This window comes from Malus sylvestris, chromosome 13 (assembly GCF_916048215.2).
Source record: "Malus sylvestris chromosome 13, drMalSylv7.2, whole genome shotgun sequence".
NCBI lineage: Eukaryota > Viridiplantae > Streptophyta > Magnoliopsida > Rosales > Rosaceae > Malus > Malus sylvestris.
The window spans coordinates 30286526-30307481 of record NC_062272.1 but is presented as its reverse complement, the minus strand read 5'-3'; the positions used below and the strand labels follow the sequence as shown (position 1 = coordinate 30307481).

At 38.6% G+C, this 20956-nt stretch overlaps 1 long non-coding RNA gene across 1 annotated transcript; it reads right to left on the bottom strand.

Annotated features, from left to right (window-relative positions):
- Positions 1 to 3285: 3285 nt before the first annotated feature.
- On the bottom strand, positions 3286 to 9082 carry LOC126597015 (uncharacterized). The gene is made up of 2 exons (XR_007614105.1): positions 8930 to 9082; positions 3286 to 3425 (listed from the first exon to the last, which is right to left on the bottom strand). It is a non-coding gene; the product is annotated as an uncharacterized LOC126597015 (long non-coding RNA).
- Between the last annotated feature and the right edge of the window lie 11874 nt (positions 9083 to 20956).

Here is a 20956-nt window from a genome sequence, read left to right as displayed (position 1 = left end):
CGACGATAAGGAAATGTACCAAAGGGGCATGTGAAAGTGGTTTTTTCTTGGTCCTTGGGTGCTATGACAATTTGATTATAACCAGAATAACCATCAAGAAAACAATAGAAAGCATAACCTGCTAACCTTTCAAGCATTTGATTAATGAATGGCAAAGGGAAGTGGTCCTTCCTAATGGTGGCGTTGAGCTTCCTATAATCGATACACACCCTCCAACCTGTTTGGATTCGAGTAGGCACAAGCTCATTTTCGGCATTTGTCACCACAATTACTCCGGATTTCTTTGGAACACATTGAACGGGCGAAACCCACCGACTATCAGAAATAGGATAGATCACTCCACAATCTAAAAGCTTGATTATTTCCTTCTTCACAACTTCCATCATCGGAGGGTTGAGTTGGCGTTAAGCCTCTCAAGATGTTTTAGACCCCTCCTCCAAAAGTATGCGATGCATGCAAGTGGTGGGACTAATTCCTTTTATGTTGGCCAATGTCCACCCAATTGCTGTTTTGTACTCCCTTAACACCCTTACCAACTTGTCCTCTTTTCGTGCCGTGAGTGTGCTTGAGATGATGACGGGTAATGTCTCATCATCGCCCAAGAAAACGTACTTTAAATGTCTTGGCAATGGCTTAAGTTCAAGTGTAGGTGGCTGCACAACTGAGGGAAGTAACTTATTAGCCGAAAGTGAAATGGAAATTGGGTCCAAAAACTTACCAGATTGTAGTGGCAACGATTTGAGGGCAGCCTGATGCTTAAAATAACTAAACACACAAATTAACCCTCTTGTTGACAATTGTAGTATGGATAAGTAGGGATCGTTCTTAAACCGGGGATTAGGAGGGATTGCTAAAACACTCTAAACTGACTCAAATCTGTAAAACAAAGTTTAAAATACTAAACTAGACTCAAAGAATGCTAAACTAAACTCTAAAACACTAAAACAAACCAAAAGACTCAAAACAGCAAACAAACACTCAAAACTGCCTAAAAACCACTTTCTGGGCAGTTTTGGGACTCTAACACAACTTGGACGAATTTTGGTTTTCTAATGACCTAAAACACCTAAAAACATATTCTAAGACAAGTTCTAGTTAATATGACTCAAAGAAATAAGATGGGGTTGATTTTGGACGAAAATAAATAAAACAAAGCAAGAACAATGTAAACAAATTTTTAGACAGAATTAAGTAAATTGATGGGTGATAGACTAACTAGAGGGTTCTTCTCCACACATGATACACTTGCATTCAACTTTGATTTCCAATTGCTTCTTTCAATAAACTATGAATCTCAACGCCCTAGGTTAACTGTGATAGCACTTTTTTAACCTTCAAGTTTTCTTAAAGTTAGTGAATTGGATGGGAATGCACAAGCAACAACTCAAAACATTCTCTAAAAGTCCCTTACGTGAAAAGCACAATAAAGGTACAATCAAAGATCATTAAGCTTCATGAAAACTATAAGCATTGACGAGGCAATTGTTACTATGAAAAGCATGAAACGTTTGCCAAGAATTCACTTAACACGATCGTTTATCAGCGACCTCCACTACTTGCAAACATAAGGTTGTAACTATTAGGTGAAACTTCCTTATGTTTTAGCTTCAAATTCCTGCATGAAAACTAAGTTGGCCACCATAATTAACACACAAAAATAAGTCATCAATCAAACGGTTAAGCAAATTGCATTCACAATTCATGAAATAACAATTAGACGTAATCAATTCATCTTGCAAGCATAATCATGGTATCGAATAACCCCCTAGCCAAAAAGGCTTAGTTCCTCATGTTCACAAAACAAAGGAAAATAGATTTATACATTGTAAATATAAGAAAGAGAACACCTAAATATTCCAACGATTCGATGTTGAACAGCTAGAACCTTCAAGTACTTCTTCTTCCTCTCCTTTGCTGCGGCACACGGGTTGGGGGTGAGTTTTGGGTGTTATGGATGATGTAGAATGATAGGTTTATGGGTTGGATGAATGTAGGGGTCGGCTAGGTATGTTTCTGGGCAGAAATTAGGGTGAATGGTGGTAGAATGGTGCGGTTGAGAGTGGAGGCTAGTTTCTGGCGTGAATGGATAGTAGATGGATGTTTTGTGGCTGCAAAAGAGAGTTTTATTTAAAGGATTACAGGAATTAAAACCCTAGGTTAGTTAGGTAATCAGAAATTAAGTCTAAGGCTTCTAGAAATAGGAAACAAAATCAGAAACTTAATGGAAATTAGCTAAAAGGTGCGGCAAGGGTTTGAAATAGATAAAGAAAGTGTTTTAAAGCATAGATTCAGGAAATAACCCTCTCCCTTGCACGGCAAGGAAGAGGAATGATGCGCAATAGATAAGCACACAAATTAAACCCTCTTTTTGTCAAATTGTAGCAAAGATGTAAGTAGGGATCGTTCTAGACCGGGGATTAGGAGGGATTGCTAAACGCTTGGAAACTGACTTAAACACTAAAAAACAAAGTTAAAAACACTAAACTAGACTCAAAGAATGCAAAACTAAAAGTTAAAACACTTAAACAACCCTAAAAACCAAAACAGCAACTAGAAGACTCAAAACTGCCTAAAAACCACTTTCTGGGCAGTTTTGAGCACTTACACTAATCTGGACGAAATTGGTTGAAAACTTGAATCAAAACACCTAGAAACACAAATCAAAACACTTTCTAACGAATCTAAGACTTCAAAATAAAGGGGGAATTGTTTTGGACGAAAATTGAAAACAAAACAGAAACTTTAATTAACACAGATTGTAAAAACGATTTTGGTGAAATAGATGGATAAAAGGCTAGTTAGGAGGTTCTTCTCCACACATGTCACACTTGCAAACAAAACGATTTTCAGTTGTTCTTCCAATAAATTATAAAGACTCAATGCCCCGAATTAACCGTGAATTGCACTAATTAACCCTCAGTTTTTCCAGAATTTATCAAGTTGGATGATTGCATACGACAACTCAAAACATTCCCTACAAGTTCCCTACATGAATTGCATAATAGAGATACAAGCAAGAATCATTACGTTCTATGAAAAACATAAGCATTGACGAAGCATTTGTTACTATGAATTGCATGAAACTTATGCTAAGAATTCATTCAACGCGATCGTTTTCAAGCGATCTTCACTACTTGTGATTATAAGATTGTAACTATTAGGTGAAACTCCCTCGTAATCTAGCATCATATTCATGCATGAAAATTAAGCGTGCACTCTCAATCAACATACACAAATAAGTTATCAATCAAATAGATGAACGAATTGAATCCATAACTCATGAAATAACAACTGAATGTAATCGAATCAAATTGCAAGCATGTACATGGTTTCGAATCACCCCCCAACTAAGGGGGTTTAGTTCCTCATACTCACAACACAAAGTTTATTGAATTGAAACATCGAAGACATAAGAAAGATTACACCTAAAATGCCAAAGAAGTCCACTTTGAATTCTGCACAGAAAGCTCCTCTTTCTTCTTCTCCTTGTTGCGGCAGAGTTGGTTTAAGGGGTTTTTGGATGGTTTTGGATGACTTTGGATGAGGGAGAATGGTGGAAAACTATCTAGGATAGGTTTAGGGCACGGCTAGGAAGGTTTGGGGTCAGAAAATATGGATTTGGGTGTAGGTTGGGCTCGGCAAAGGTGAGGGACAGGTTCTGGCGTGAATGGAGTTGCTGGATGTGTTTTTGGTTTTTAGAAGGGAGTTAGGGTGGTTCGGCAAAGTGTGTGGGTGGTGTATGGAGGTGTAGGATGGTGTATAGAGGTGGAGAATGGTGGCTGGAATGGATGAAGGCTGCGGCAAAGTGGGGAATAGGGTTTTGACGAATTTCTGAATATGGAGAGGGAGAGGATGTTTTTCTGATTTTGTGGAGAGGGGAAGATGTATGCGGCTAGGGTGTAAGGGTGGTATATATAGGCACTTAGAAACCCTAATGAAATCAGATTTTTAACAATGGGCTAGGGTTAGGTGCGGCTTGGGTTTAGGAGAAATGGACTAGGGTTTAACATGGCAGATTTTAGATGATTAGGCCCTAGGGTTCGGCATGGGTTGAAGGTCCACAAGGAAATTTGGGTTTAGGTCATCTAAAAGCCCAACGCCAAGAATAGAAACTCTCGAAAATGGAAACCTCCAAGAATAGAAACTTCCAACTTTTAGAAACTTTGGTTGCCAATTCCGATTTAGGAAAGATCGACCCAAAATGGAAACTTTTAGGCTTAGCTTTCCTACTTCAAGTAGGAAACCTCAAATCATCAACTCTTCAATTCCATCCCAACCTTGCGTTCCAAGCATGTCCTTTTCAATTCAAGCTCACTTTTTGCTCCAAAAGCTCCAAATTGCATCATTTCATGTAATACGTCCGCTAAACCTGAAAACACAAGAAAATAGCTTAAAAGACTACTTTAACGAAGAAAACATAACAAAGATGCATAAGAACTAGCTAACTAAGGCGCATAAATATGCTCCTATCAAGGAAATACCAAGGGGGTGCGGCAAGGGTTCACAATGTGCAAGGGATGTGTATTTGATGTCCTAGAATGCTTAGGATGCCTTCAAAGTTGATAAAACTTAGGAACATTTAGGAAAGGTCAAACCAAAGTAGGAAACCTTCTTGGAGTAGGAATCCTTGTTCTTCTAGGAATCCTCATGTGATTAGGAATCCATCTTCAATTAGGAATCCTTCGTCGATTAGGAATCCTTCTTCGATTAGGAATCCTTCTTCAATTAGGAATCCTTCGTTGATTAGGAATCCTTCGTCAATTAGGAATCCTTCGTTGTTTAGGAATCCTTTGTTGATTAGGAATCCTAATTTCTTCAAGTCTTCAATTCATCCATTCCTTTTGCTCCAAAAGGCTCCAAATTACATCATTTTGCACACATCGGCTTTGGAATCTGAAAACACACAAAAGTGACTTTAAACACTAAAATAACTAAAGAAACACAATGTAAATGCATGAGAACAAGCCAATTAAGTCGCATAAATATGCTCCTATCAAATTCCCCCATACTTAGCTTTTGCTAGTCCTCGAGCAAAACAAAGAAATAAAACAAAACAAAACAAATAAAACACAACCTAAACCTTCCAACATTTGCCTCAGGGATTTCCAATGCACATGACATGTTAAAAATCGTTATTCCCCATAGATTTTAGTCATCTTTACACTTAAGCACATACTTAATCATAGTCACCACTTACTAGTTCACAATTAATCAATTAAAACAATGTTTTTGATGTAGTAACATGCCTTAGAGAATTCGCTCAATTCCTTACAAGATATGCACTCAATTTTCACTCAAACTTTCTAACTACACACCCTATACTAGTTATATGTGAGAAGCTTGATGTAGATATGAAAACGAACGCTCACATATATGTATCACAAAGAAAGCAATTTCTGGAGTTAATAAGCATGTTTAGATATGATCTCATGAATGGAATGCTACTACTTAGATGCGAGAACCAGTGACACCATATGCTCATACCAAATTCAAACTCCACAAATTGAAACACATAACACTCAAGATTGAAGTCAAGGGTTGCAACGGGGCTTGGGGTATTGGTGGGATAACAAACATTCTTAAAGCAATAGCAAGCAAAGTAATGAAATTGGAACTTAGAATTCACTTAGATTGCAGAAATCAACTTTGAACACAAAGGGAAGAATAAAGCAATACTTAGGGCCGAATACAATGTTTTGGACCCTTTCTTCAACAAACAACACTTTAGAACTCTTTTTTACATCTTTTCACACACTTTTCTTCTTCCTTTTCTTTTTCCACGAATTTTTTTTTCTCTTTTTTTATTTATGCCCTTTTCTTTCTTTTGGCACACAAAACACACTTTGAAAATCCTTCCCCCACACTTGTTTTTCTGCAAAAATCAAAAGGAATTCCCTCTAAGTCATGCTTCACTATTCTTTAAGAACAAGGGTGTGGACAGTCCTAATCTAGGCTAGGTGAGGATAACGTGGGTTAACAAAGAATGTAGGCTAACAAGGCTCGAAGGGGTTAAACTTAAACATAAAATGATATGGGATACACGGCAGTTTGGCTTTGGTGGTGGTAACTACACAACTTCATCCTGAATATGTGTTATGCAAATCAATAACATGCTTTGAATGAAATGGGCATGAGTTCTAGCATTTGGAACTAAATGATGAAACGCCTTCTAAGTAGTAACCAAGCAAGGAATAATGAGATCATGCAACGACTTTAGAAAACAATAATGCACAGATTTTAACTCTCCAAATAAACGTTTAAGCTCAAGTCTCACAAGGTTGTAGCGTTTGTTTGAGTTCCTTCCTTCAAGCATGTTACAAAAACTAATTTTTTTTTTATGATTGCATGTGAATTCATAAGTTATAACCACAACCAAGCATAAACAAAGAGTCAATCAAACTTTCATCCATGTTTATAACTCTTTTTAACAGCCATGCAATTAAAAACCAAATCCTCATCATTGTGTTGGAAGGTACCCTAAGACTCAAACACACAAAAACGAATAAAAAAACAACTCTTTTTGGTTTTTTCAAAACAATTTTTCAATTTTTTTCTAGGATTTTCGGATTTTTAGAACAACACATACTAAAACACACCAAAATAGCCTAAAAACACTTAAAAATAGCAAGGAACAACACTTGAAGTTATGGGTGATAAAATCCCACGAATTTGCATCAAAAACACTTAGTTACCCCCCCCCCACACTTAAATCAAACATTGTCCTCAATGTTCCAAGCATAAAATCACACCAAACAAAATTAAACACACAAACAGCAACTAAACAAGTAAACTGGGCAGATTAGAAAGAATCAACAAAGAGAAGGGTTTTAGGAACGCAAATCTGGAATTGGAGTGATTCCTAAGTTTTCCTTTGTTGAATGCATGGGTTGCCTCCCACGTAGCGCTTTCTTTAACGCCGTACAGCCGGACGGAGAACATCTTTACTCCTCCTTGGAACCCACGGCATGCAGTGGTATCTCCTCCACAACATGCTCCACAAAGTTCTCGTAGTACGGCTTCAATCGATGTCCATTCACCTTGAATTCTTGCCCGGTTCTCAAGCTCTTAATTTGGACTGCACCATGGACAAAAAGATTAGTAACAACAAACGGGCCAACCCACTTGGAACGTAACTTACCAGGGAATAGACGAAGACGGGAGTTGAACAACAACACTTTCTGCCCAAGTGTGAAAGTCTTGCCTCAAAGCATCTTATCATGGAATGCCGTGGTCTTCTCTTTGTAAATTCTAGCATTCTCATAAGCTTCATGCCTTAACTCATCAAGTTCACTCAATTGAAGCTTTCGATGAATTCCGGCGTGGTCCACATTCAAATTGAAGGTCTTGATGGCCCAATGAGCTCTATGTTCTAATTCCACGGGAAGATGGGAAGGCTTGCCATACACAAGCCGAAAAGGAGACATACCAATGGGGGTTTTGTAAGCCGTTCGATACGCCCATAGTGCATCATCCAACCGTAAGCTCCAATCTTTTCTATTTGGCCCAATGGTCTTCTCCAAAATCTGTTTGATCTCACGATTAGACACCTTAGCTTGGCCATTGGTTTGGGGGTGGTAAGGTGTGGAAACCTTATGTGTCACTTGGTACTTCTTGAGTAATGCCTCAATGGTACAGTTGCAAAAATGAGACCCTCCATCACTTATTAACACCCTAGGCATCCCAAATCTAGAAAAAATATTAGTTTTCACAAAATCTGCCACAACTTTAGAATCGTTAGTTCGAGTGGCTTTTGCTTCCACCCACTTTGAAACATAATCAACGGCAAGTAATATGTAAATGAAACCAAAAGATGAAGGAAAAGGACCCATAAAATGATGCGAAATAGATTAAGCACACAAATTAAACCCTCTTTTTGTCAAATTGTAGCAAAGATGTAAGTAGGGATCGTTCTAGACCGGGGATTAGGAGGGATTGCTAAACGCTTGGAAACTGACTTAAACACTCAAAAACAAAGTTAAAAACACTAAACTAGACTCAAAGAATGCAAAACTAAAAGTTAAAACACTTAAACAAACCTAAAACTTAAAACAGCAACTAGAAGGCTCAAAACTGCCTAAAAGCCACTTTCTGGGCAGTTTTGAGCACCTACACTAATTTGGACGAAATTTGATGAAAACTTGAATCAAAATACTTAGAAACACAAATCAAAACACTTTCTAACTAATCTAAGACTTCAAATAAAAGGGGGATTTGTTTTGGACGAAAATTTAACACAAAACAGAAACTTGAAACTAAACAGATTGTAAAAACGATTTTGGTGAAATAGATGGATAAAAGGCTAGTTAGGAGGTTCTTCTCCACACATGTCACACTTGCAAACAAAACGATTTTCAGTTGTTCTTCCGATAAACTATGAATACTCAACGCCCCAAGTTAACCGTGAATTGCACTAATTAACCCTCAGTTTTTCCAGAATTTATCAAGTTGGATGATTGCATACGACAACTCAAAACATTCCCTACAAGTTCCCTACATGAATTGCATAATAGAGATACAAGCAAGAATCATTACGTTCTATGAAAAACATAAGCATTGACGAAGCATTTGTTACTATGAATTGCATGAAACTTATGCTAAGAATTCATTCAACGCGATCGTTTTCAAGCGATCTTCACTACTTGTGATTATAAGATTATAACTATTAGGTGAAACTCCCTCATAATCTAGCATCATATTCATGCATGAAAACTAAGCGTGCACTCTCAATCAACATACATAAATAAGTATCAATCAAATAGATGAACGAATTGAATCCACAACTTATGAAATAACAACTGAATGTAATCGAATCAAATTGCAAGCATGTACATGGTTTCGAATCACCCCCCAACTAAGGGGGTTTAGTTCCTCATACTCACAACACAACGTTTATTGAATTGAAACATCGAAGACATAAGAAAGATTACACCTAAAATGCCAAAGAAGTCCACTTTGAATTCTGCACAGAAAGCTCCTCTTTCTTCTTCTCCTTGTTGCGGCAGAGTTGGTTTAGGGGGTTTTTGGATGGGTTTGGATGACTTTGGATGAGGGAGGATGGTGGAAAACTATCTAGGATAGGTGTAGGGCACGGCTAGGAAGGTTTGGGGTCAGAGAATATGGATTTGGGTGTAGGTTGGGCTCGGCAAAGGTGAGGGACAGGTTCTGGCGTGAATGGAGTTTCTGGATGTGTTTTTGGTTTTTTAGAAGGGAGTTAGGATGGTAGGGTGGTGCGGCAAGGTGTGGGAAAGAGTTATGGAGGTGTGGAATGGTGTCTAAAGGTGGAGGATGGTGGCTGGAATGGATGAATGGCTGCGGCAAGGAAGGGATTTGGGTGATGGTGGCTGCGGCAAGGTGGGGAAAGGGATGTAGTTTTCTGATTTTTATGGAGAGGGAAGAAGAAGTGCGGCTAGGGTGTAGAAATATATATATATAGGCACTTAAAAACCCTAGCAATTCAGATTAGAACAATGGGCTAGGGTTAAGGTTTGTAAAATAGGGCTTTTTGGATGGAAAGGTGCGGCATAGGCTTAGGGATTTCCAATCAGATTTTTGCATGTGAACAAGGCCTAGGTGCGGCTGAAACAATGGGCTAGGGTTAGGGTTTAGGTACGGCATAGGTCCAAGAGTTAAGGATGGGTCATCCAAAAGCCCAAAACCGAGAATAGAAACTCACGAAAATGGAAACCTCCAAGAATAGAAACTTCCAACTTTAGAAACTTTGGTTGCCAATTCCGATTTAGGAAAGATCAACCCAAAATGGAAACTTTTAGGCTTAGCTTTCCTACTTCAAGTAGGAAACCTCAAATCTTCAACTCTTCAATTTCATCCCAACCTTGCGTTCCAAGCATGTCCTTTTTACTTCAAGCTCACTTTCTGCTCCAAAAGCTCCAAACTGCATCATTTCATGTAATACGTCCGCTAAACCTGAAAACACAAGAAAGTAGCTTAAAAGACTACTTTAACGAAGAAAACATAACAAAGATGCATAAGAACTAGCTAACTAAGGCGCATAAATATGCTCCTATCATAAAATCGATACCCCAAACATCAAAAATTTCAACTACAAAGATGGGTACCTGCGGCATTTGATCTCTTTGGCCTATATTACCTATCCTTTGGCAGCGATCACATGTTAAACAAAAGGTTCTAGCATCTTTAAACAAAGTAGGCCAATAAAAACCACATTCAAGAACCTTAAAAGCTGTCATTTGGGTGCCAAAATGACCTCCACATGCATATGTGTGACAAAAACTTAAAATTGAGTGAAAATCTGATTCATGCACACATCTTCTTATAACCTGATTTGAACAATATTTCCACAAGTATGGGTCATCCCAAACATAAAATCTAGCATCCTTTTTAAGTTTATCACGTTGGAGTTTGTTTAGGGTGCTAGGAACTTGTTTTGTCACCAAATAATTCACCAAATCTGCGTACCAAGGAGCACTTACCTAAATGGACAAGAGTTGTTCATCCGGAAACGTTTCAGAGATAGGAAGAATCTCTTCTTCACGCACCAACCTGCTTAGGTGGTCGGCAACTACATTGTCACTCCCCTTCTTGTCCTTGATTTCGATGTCAAACTCTTGAAGTAGAAGCATCCAACGAATGAGTCTAGGTTTAGCTTCTTTCTTGGTGAACAAGTACTTCAAGGCTGCATGGTCAGTGAAAACAATGACTTTAGTGCCAATTAAATATGATCTAAACTTATCTAATGCAAAGACAACAGCCAAAAGCTCTTTCTCAGTTGTGGAATAATTTAATTGTGCATCATTTAAGGTGCGAGAAGCATAATAAATAACATATGGCAGCTTGTTTTTCCGTTGGCCCAAAACAGCTCCAAGTGCATAATCCGATGCATCATACATTAGTTCAAAGGGAATGGACAAATCCGGTGGAGTGATAATTGGTGCCGTGGTGAGGAAGTCCTTGAGATGGTTGAATGCTTGCTCACACGCCTCGTTGAACTCAAAAGGCATTTCCTTTTGTAGGAGACGGCATAGGGGCTGTGCAATCTTGGAAAAGTCCTTGATAAATCGTCGGTAGAATCCTGCATGACCAAGAAAAGAACGAACCTCTCTCACCGAAGTAGGAGAGGGTAAGTAGCGTACAAGATTTATTTTAGACTTATCAACCTCAATTCCTCGTTCAGAGATTATATGACCCAAAACAATACCTTGTTTAACCATAAAATGGCATTTCTCCCAATTTAACACAAGGTTTGTTTCAACACAACGTTTCAAGATTAAAGTGAGATTATCCAAGCAATTATCGAATGAATTACCAAACACACTTAAATCATCCATGAATATCTCAATAATCTTCTTAACATAATCAGAAAAGATGCTAACCATACACCTTTGAAACGTGGCAGGAGCATTGCACAAATCGAATGGCATGCGTCGATATGCAAACGTTCCAAAGGGACAAGTAAAAGTGGTATTTTCTTGATCATCCGGGGCAATAACAATTTGATTATAACCGGAGTATCCATCAAGAAAGAAATAAAAGGAATGACCCGCTAACCTTTTGAGCATTTGATCTAGGAATGGCAATGGGAAGTGATCCTTCCTTGTGGTGGCGTTTAGCTTCCTATAATCAATGCACACTCGCTAACCGGTTTGAATTCGGGTGGGCACAAGCTCATTCTCCGCATTCTCTACAACCGTCACTCCAGATTTCTTGGGCACACATTGGATAGGTGAAACCCAAGGGCTATCGGAGATTGGATAAATCACACCACAATCAAGGAGCTTGATTATCTCCTTTTTCACAACTTCCATCATCGGAGGGTTAAGACGGCGTTGAGCCTCTCTAGTTGGTTTGGCCCCCTTTTCAAGAAATATGTGATGCATACATGTTGTAGGACTTATACCTTTGATATCGGCCAAGGTCCATCTTAGGGCAGATTTGAACTCCTTCAACACACGCACTAGTTTCTCCTCCTCTTGTGCCGTGAGGGATGAGGAGATGATGGCAGGTAAGGTCTCATTTTCCCCCAATGTGCACGGCAAGGAAGAGGAAATACCAAGGGGGTGCGGCAAGGGTTCACAATGTGCAAGGGATATGTATTTGATGTCCTAGAATGCTTAGGATGCCTTCAAAGTTGATAAAACTTAGGAACATTTAGGAAAGGTCAAACCAAAGTAGGAAACCTTCTTGGAGTAGGAATCCTTGTTCTTCTAGGAATCCTCATGTGATTAGGAATCCATCTTCAATTAGGAATCCTTCGTCGATTAGGAATCCTTCTTCAATTAGGAATCCTTCATTGATTAGGAATCCTTCGTCAATTAGGAATCCTTCGTTGATTAGGAATCCTAATTTCTTCAAGTCTTCAATTCATCCAATCCTTTTGCTCCAAAAGGCTCCAAATTACATCATTTTGCACACATTGGCTTTGGAATCTGAAAACACACAAAAGTGACTTTAAACACTAAAATAACTAAAGAAACACAACGTAAATGCACGAGAACAAGCCAATTAAGTCACATAAATATGCTCCTATCACAGCCACCATCTCAATCACGTCTTCATTAGGGGTACGGCAAGGGAAAAATCATTCATGCCGTGGGGGTGCATGGTTACTACTTCATTGTTTTGAATGTCCATTCCTCGTGCAATGTCCAATTCAAGTGCATCGTCATTCAATTGTTCAAAATGGTTCTGTGCCAAAGAAGCAAATACATCAATAGAAAAACATGAGTGATCCTCACTAGGATACTTGATAGAATCTGAAAGATTAAAATTGAAATCTTCCCCATCAAATTCCATCGTCAAAGTTCCATTAAACACATCAATCTTAGTACGGGCAGCTTTCATGAATGGCCGTCCAAGGAGGATGGGTAATGTAGGGGAATGTTCCGACTCGTCCATTTCAAGCACGTAGAAATCCGCCGGAAAGATTAAGTGATTGACCTGCACTAAAACATCTTCCAAAACTCCCTTTGGATAGGCATTAGATGGATCGGCCAATTGTATAATCACACCATCATTTTTCAATTCTCCTAAGTGCATAGATGCATAGATTGAATAAGGCATGAAGTTTATAGATGCACCTAAGTCTAACATGGTAGATTCAAAACGAGTATTACCAATTACACAAGGAATGGTAAAACTACCCGGATCCTTGCATTTAGTGGGCAGTTTACATTGTAAAATAGCTGAGACATTTTCACTTACCTTGACAACCTCATTGCTCGAAATTCTCTTCCTAGTTGTGCAAAGTTCTTTTAAAAACTTGACATACCTTGGAACTTGCTTAATTGCATCCAAAAGTGGTATATTGACTTGAACTTTTCTAAACGTTCCAAAATATCCTTTTCAGCCTCCTCCTTCTTTGATTGCATAAACCTACAAGGAAAGGATACATTTGGAGGAACAACGTTAGAATTTATCAAAATTGGAACTTCCTTACCTTTGTTGGCCAAATTGGATGGTTTAGTAGCATTTGGGGCCTGCGGCAAAGGTGTTTCCACCCTTGCCGTGGGGGTGCTTTGCTCCTCCTCTTCAATTATCAACTCTTCAACCTTATTGGAACGTGATTTGGAAGGTTGGGGATCAAATCCAACTTGTTTTCCACTTTGCAAACTCATGGCTTTGGCAAATTCGAATCCTCCATTCGGGTTGACAATGGTTGAACTAGGCAACTTACCTTGCTCTCGGAATTGTCCTACAAACTCCGCAATCTGCCCAATTTGCTTCTCCATTTGGTCAACCCTTTTGTCTTGGTTTTGCATTGCTTTGGCTTAATTTTCTTGCCCCTGAGACAAATTGGTGAGTAACTTAAGAAGTGTGTCATTATCTAAGGATGTACCTGAGGTGTTTTGGGTAGGTTGTTGTGGGGCTTGTGTTGGTGTGTATTGCTTGGTATAGAAGCCTGGAGGTTGCTGCCTCAAGCCTCCTTGTTGTTGGGGTTGTTAGGGCTCATTCCACTTGAAATTTGGATGGTCTCTCCAACCTGGATTGTACGTATTAGAATATGGATCGTTCCTTGGCTGGTTTTGGCCTTGAAATCTAATTGCATTGGCACTTTCCCATCCACCATTTTCAATCAATTGAGGGCACTTTTCAGAGGCATGTCCTTGGATAGAACACACACCGCATACACTTAGTTCTTTCATCCTCATTCCTTCGGCCATCTAAGACACAATGGAAGTAAGATTAGCTAATTGCGATTAAATGTCGGATGTGGAACTTACCTCATTCACTTGCTGCCGTGGGGTGTCCCTTTGCCCAATGCCTTCATATTATTGTGCATTCAATGCACGGTTTGCGATTAGTGTCTTGGCAGCCATAGGTGTTTTGTCCACTAAAGCTCCTCCCGCCGAGGCATCTAGCATTTGGCATTCAATTGGTAGAAGCCCTTCGTAGAAATATTGAAGCTCCTCATTCATTTGGGACTGTGGACATGAAGCAACAAGGGTTTTAAAACGTTCGTAATAAGTTGGAAAGGTTTCACCTTGGTTTTTTTGAATGCCACTAATCCTTTTGCGTAGAAGAATGACTCGAGAAGTTGGGAAAATCTTCTCCAAAAACGCCCGTTTCATACTCTCCCATGATGTGACAGTTTCGGGAGCTAGTTCATTCAACCAATCTTAGCCTTGTCCAAGAGAGAAAAGGAAAAGGCCTTCATCTTCAAAATGCTCCCATCAACATTCACGGGAGTCATACTCGAACAAACAACCTCAAACTCCTTTAAGTGTTTATTAGGATCTTCCATGGACAGCCCATGGAACTTAGGAATGTGATGCAGCAAACTTGATTTCAATTCAAACTCGTCCGTCTTCCCTTGGGCAACCATGGGGATTTGGATGCATAGGGGAGCGGTATTGTCCAATCCTAAAGCGGAAAGCCTCTTGATTGTTCGATTATCCGCTACCATGTTGGGATCTTCCTCTACAACCTGTGTCGTGGGCTCCTCTTCTTCTTCAAGTGGATGTTCTTCAAACTCAGGTTCAGAAATAGGTGGGTTATGATCTTGCTGATTCCTATTCCTTCTCAAAGTCCTTTCAAAATCGTCGTCAAAGTCCAAGATATGCTCACAAACCGGATGAGAACTCCGTGTCATAAACTAGTACCTAAAACAAGAAAACAAACAAGGTCAGTAAGTAACATAAAAACACACAAAAATAAACAAAAATAAATAACAATCCCCGACAACAGGGCCAAAAATTTGATACGAATTAACTTAACACACAAATTAAACCCTCTTGTATCAATTGTAGTAAAGAATGTAAGTAGGGATCATTCTGGACCGGGGATTAGGAGGGCTTGCTAATAACCTCTAAACTGACTTAAAAACATATAAACAAAGTTAAAAACACTAAACTAGACTCAAAGAACTCAAAACAAACTCAAAATACTCAAAACAAGCTAAAAACGCTCAAATCTGCCTAAAAACGCAAACTGGGCAGATTTGGACTCTAACACACTTTTGGATGAATTTTGGTTTTAACTTGGTTCGAAATACTTAAAAACACAAACTAAATCAGTTTCTAACTAATATGACTCAACAAGGTAAAGGGGGTTTTGGTTTTGACAAATTTGAAAACAAAACAAGTAAATTAAAGAACTAATGAAATCTGCACGAATTTGAGTAAATTGAATGGATGGAAGGCCAGCTAGGAGGTTCTTCTCCACACATGACACACTTGCAAACAAAATGATTTCCAGTTGCTTTTCAATAAACTAGGAATTCTCAACGCCCCAAATTAACTGTGAAATGCACTAATTAACCCTCAGATTTTCCTAATTTCATTGAATTGGATGATTGCATACAACAACCCAAAGCATTCCCCACAAGTTGCCTACATGAATTGCATAATAGAGATACAAGCAAGAATCATTAAGTTCTATGAAAATCATAAGCATTGACGAAACACTTGTAACTATGAATTGCATGAAACTTATGCCAATAATTTACTTAACACGGTTATGACGAGCAACCTTCACTATTTGTGAATATAAGTTCATAACTATTAGGTGAAACTCCCTTATATCCTAGCATCAGATTTATGCATGAAAATTAAGCGTGCACTCTCAACAAACACACACAAATCAGTTTTAATTCAAATGGATAAGTAAATTGAATTCACAACTTATGAATCACAACTGAAAGTAATCAAATCATATTGCAAGCATGAACATGGTTTCGAATTCCCCCCTAGCTAAGGGGGGTTTAGTTCCTCATACTCACAAAGAAAAGATAAACAAATTTAGACATTGAAAACAAAAGAAAGAAAACACCTAAACGCTCCAACGATCCAAGTTGGACAGCAAGCATGTCTAAGGACTTTCCTTCCCTTCCTTTGCTACGACACAAGGTGTTGGTGAGTGTTTGAAGGTTTGTTTGTATGGAGGAATGGATGTGAAGATGAATGGATGTGTTTGGATGAAGGTTGTAGTGAAATGGGGATGAATGATCAAGCAAAAACTGAACTCTATGGCTGCCACACACACTTCTTTTTATAAAGGAAGTGCACGGCAATGAGATGAAAATGGTGGTGTGTGCAGCAAATGAGTGCAATCATTCAATGTAATGGTGCATGAAATCAGATATAATGGAGGGGACAAGGTATGGTGCAGCAATGAGTGAATGGAGTGGAGGTTAAAGTGATGAAATGGTGCATGAAATTTGATATGAAGGAGAGGACAATGAATGTGCACGGCATGGGCAAGGAAAGTGAAGGAGTGGTGCATCAATGAGTGCAAAGAGTGGACAAGAATATTGTGCACATGGTAGACAAAGGAAATGAAGTGGAATGGTGCAGCAAATGAGTGCATGAAGTAGACAGGAATGGTGTGCACGGCATGGGTGGAAATGTGATGGATAACACCCCTTTGCAGTTGTCCATGTGCCTTCAAACTTGATTTTCTGCACTCTTTGCCATGTGTTCCAGCTCACTTCTCATGTGTGTGTGCTGTCATGTAATCATCATTTCCACATAACATCAGTTCAGCTAGCAATCACACACTTTCTGCCCATGTCGTGTCTCTCATTTCCTTTGCTTGTGTGTGTGTTGTCCTCTTCTTTCTTTCGCATGTGCCATGTATGAATGTTGTCTCTCTGTCTTTGCATGTGTGTGTGCTTTTTTCTATCTTTATTTCCACATGTACCAGCTGTTACACTTGCACACACATGTTCTTCATCATTTCAGCTAGCAATCAACACATTTTCTGCCATCACATGGCAGCTATGATGTTTGTAGTTGTAGGTCAACACACTTACACACACACATGCTGATTTCCAGCCTTCTAATCTTCAAAAATGTCCATCCTCATGTCTCCATGCTTGCACTATCCAATCTTGGGTCAAAAATGCTCCAAAATGCTCCAAAATGCACTTTCTTGCCAACTTTGTTATTAAGACCTACAAACACACGAAAATAGCTTAAAATACATAATTAACTAAGAAATAACAACATAAATGCACAAGAACAAGCTAACTAAGTCGCATAAATATGCTCCTATCAGATTCATTTTCATAAGAATTCGACGTAACCTATGAGTGCCGGTTACAACTACCTGACGCCCTCCCCCTCCTCCTTTATCCGGGCTAGAGAGAAACATATACTCACGGGAAATTGGCTAAACACAATCGATCGTGTCATAAACGATTTTTTCAAAGACCATAAATGCAACTCATAACTCTAGACACGCATCTAAAATACATTGGACTAACATTAACCGCTGAATAACCAGGTAACCCAATACATGAAAATCGATGTAAAACACTCTTGGCTACTGCAATAAAGCCCATATAATTAAGAGTGGTTCTAACATTATTAGACATACGCGAACTAGAACTCCCAATGACACAATGATGTGGCATCTACTATACCAATTATAACAATATTTTCGGACATTAATCATTATTGTAGCTAGTAATCCCAAGCAACCAATCCCTTGGGCCAAGCCAATCACCCTTAAGAACCAATGTTCAACCCATGGTGTATATACCATTTCCATTATCACATCACACACGTACCAGGTTTGGCCAATAGAAATTCATACCTCAAACTTATAAGACGCTTGTCTGTATTGTTTCCTATAGCAGCAAGAAAAAATTAGTCCTATAACTCTTTTTCCTATATTTTTATTAGTTTTAAGGCCATGTTAAAGCCTGCATCTAATAGGCAGTTAGCATTATCAATCAGGAATTGAGAGGAAGGGGATCAGATAGACATGATCATATACCTGACACACCTAAGATATCCAAGTCCATCTTTTGGTGAACCAGACTCAAAATTGGGTTCTCCATAAACTGCAAAGGCAGGTCTCTGAATGCTAGCATAATCTTCGTCACTGTCATAATCCTCGGTGCATTCTTTTTCTGAAACGGGTAGCTGTCTTCATCAGTACCACTGTACTTGCAAAAAGGGTCCAGGGCACTTCTATCTTGAGTTTCATTATTCACCAATTTTTCCAATTCAATGTCCACATTTTCAGAAAAATGGTCCTTCTGAAAGTAATCACGAAAACCTTAGCAATCAAATAAATGTAAAAACAACGGATTTGATCCAGATGATAGGAGCATATTTATGCGCCTTAGTTAGCTAGTTCTTATGCATTTATGTTGTGTTTTCTTAGTTAAAGTAGTGTTTTAAGCTATTTTCATGTGTTTTCAGGTTTTAGAGACAAAGTGAGCAAAAGGATGCAATTTGGAGCATTTTGGAGCAAAATTGGGCTAGAATGGAGTTCATGCACATGAAGCACAAGGGATGGACGAATTTGAAGGATTGATGAAGCTAGGAATGTGTTTTGAAGTTGAAGAATTGAAGATACAAAGATTCCTAATTGAAGTGGGAAAGTGCTTAATTGAAGATGAAATCCTAGTTGAAGATGGATTCCTAGTTGAAGTTGGATTCCTAGAAGATTGAAGTTTCCTACTCAAACAAGGTTTCCTACTTGAAGAAGGGAAGTTGAAGCCAAAGAATCAGCTCAAGTGAAGAAACCTTATCCAAAACATTATCCAAACCCTATCCTATCCAATCCTATCTTATCTTATCCTATCCTAATCCTATCCTAATTTAATTCCAGCTGCATGGGGGATTTATTTTCAGATTAGGACACATTAAAATTGGTTTCTAGAAGCCCTTATCCACTCCTACAAAGGTGCCACACCTTATCCCTTGTTTTTTCTAGAAATCAGCCACAAAACAACCTTTCTAGAAGGCCTTATCCCTTGTCCTACAAAAGTGACGCCCCAAACCTTTCTAGAACTTCTAGAAACCTGATTATTCCTTTCCCCCTTGGTTTCTAAAAGCCTTAGCCTTTTCCTTCAAGGATTGTGTGTTATTATCCTATACAAATTAGGCTTTTAAATCCTTTTCCTTTGCTACATAGGGGCTGCGAATTTCAGGCTATAAATATCATCCTTTGCTGCACCATTTAGTCATCATCCTCTACCATATTTTCACTACACCATTCACCTAAACATACCTTGTGTGCCGTGAGTTTGCAAGGAGAAGAAGGAAGACAACTTGGAGCCGTGCATGCCATTCAAGGAGCTTGGATTGTGGAGCGTTTCTAGGTGTTTTCTATCTTTGTTTTAATGTTTAAATTTATTTATCTTTGTTTATTTGCGAGTATGAGGAACTAAACCCCCCTTGGCTAGGGGGGGATTCGAAACCATGTTTATGCTTGCTATATGATTTGATTACTTCTAATTGCGTTTCATAAGTTGTGAATTCAATTTACTTATCTACAAGAATTAAAACTGATTTGTGTATGTTGGTTGAGGGTCGACACTTAATTTGCATGCATGAATTTGATGCTAGGATATAAGGGAGTTTCACCTAATCGTTATGAACTTATATTCACAAGTAGTAAAGGTTGATGATCTCAACCGCGTTAAGTAAATTCTTGGCATAAGTTTCATGCAATCATAGTAACAAGTGCTTCGTCAATGCTTATGGTTTTCATAGAACTTAATGATTCTTGCTTGTATCTCTATTATGCAATCATGTAGTGGACTTGTGGGGAATGCTTTGGGTTGTCGTATGCAATCATCCAATTCAATAACATTAGGAAAATCTGAAGGTTAATTTAAGCGGACCTAATTAACTTGGGGAGTTGGGAATTCATGGTTTATTGAAAAGCAATTAGAGATCGTTTTATATGCAAGTGTGACATGTGTGGAGATGAACCCCTTAGCTAGCCTTCCATCCATCCATTTAAACCAAATTCGTTTTAGAGTCTTTTCAATTTACAAAGTTTTGTTTTGTTTTCAAAATTCGTCCAAAATCAATCCCCCTTTAGTTTTAAGTGTCATATTAGTTAGAAACCCATTTAGTTTGTGTTTTTAGGTGTCTTGAGTCAAGTTTAAACCAATTTTCGTCCAAATTCTTCCCTAGTGTCCAAAACTGCCCAGAAAGTGGTTTTAAGGCAGTTTTGAGTGTTTATTTGCTGTTTTGAGTCTTTTGGTCTGTTTTAGTGTTTTAAAGTTTAGTTTTACATTCTTTGAGTCTAGTTAGTGTTTTAAACTTGTTTTTACGTTTTTGAGTAAAGTCCAAGTGATTTTGCAATCCCTCCTAATCCCCGGCCTAGAACGATCCCTACTTACATACTTGCTACAATTGATAAAAAGATGGTTAATTTGAGTGTCAACATAATTTTCACATCACCAGATAAAGAAGACGGGAACTTTTTATCCTTCAGTCTGACATCGGTAGAAGTAAAGATAAACGGGTTCAAGAAACTCATTTTATTCAACTATGCTGTTACAGGATAGAACTCTGTTACCCCTGGTTGAGCGTTTCCCAGGTCATCTATCCCTCATCTTTTTGAGACCCTTGGTTCTGTCTCGTATCATATGCAATCAAAGCAATTGAAATTTCCATGGGATATCATTTTAGGGTATGATAGGAGCATATTTATGCGCCTTAGTTAGCTAGTTCTTATGCATTTTCGTTATGTTTTCTTAGTTTAAAGTAGTCTTTTAAGCTAGTTTCATGTG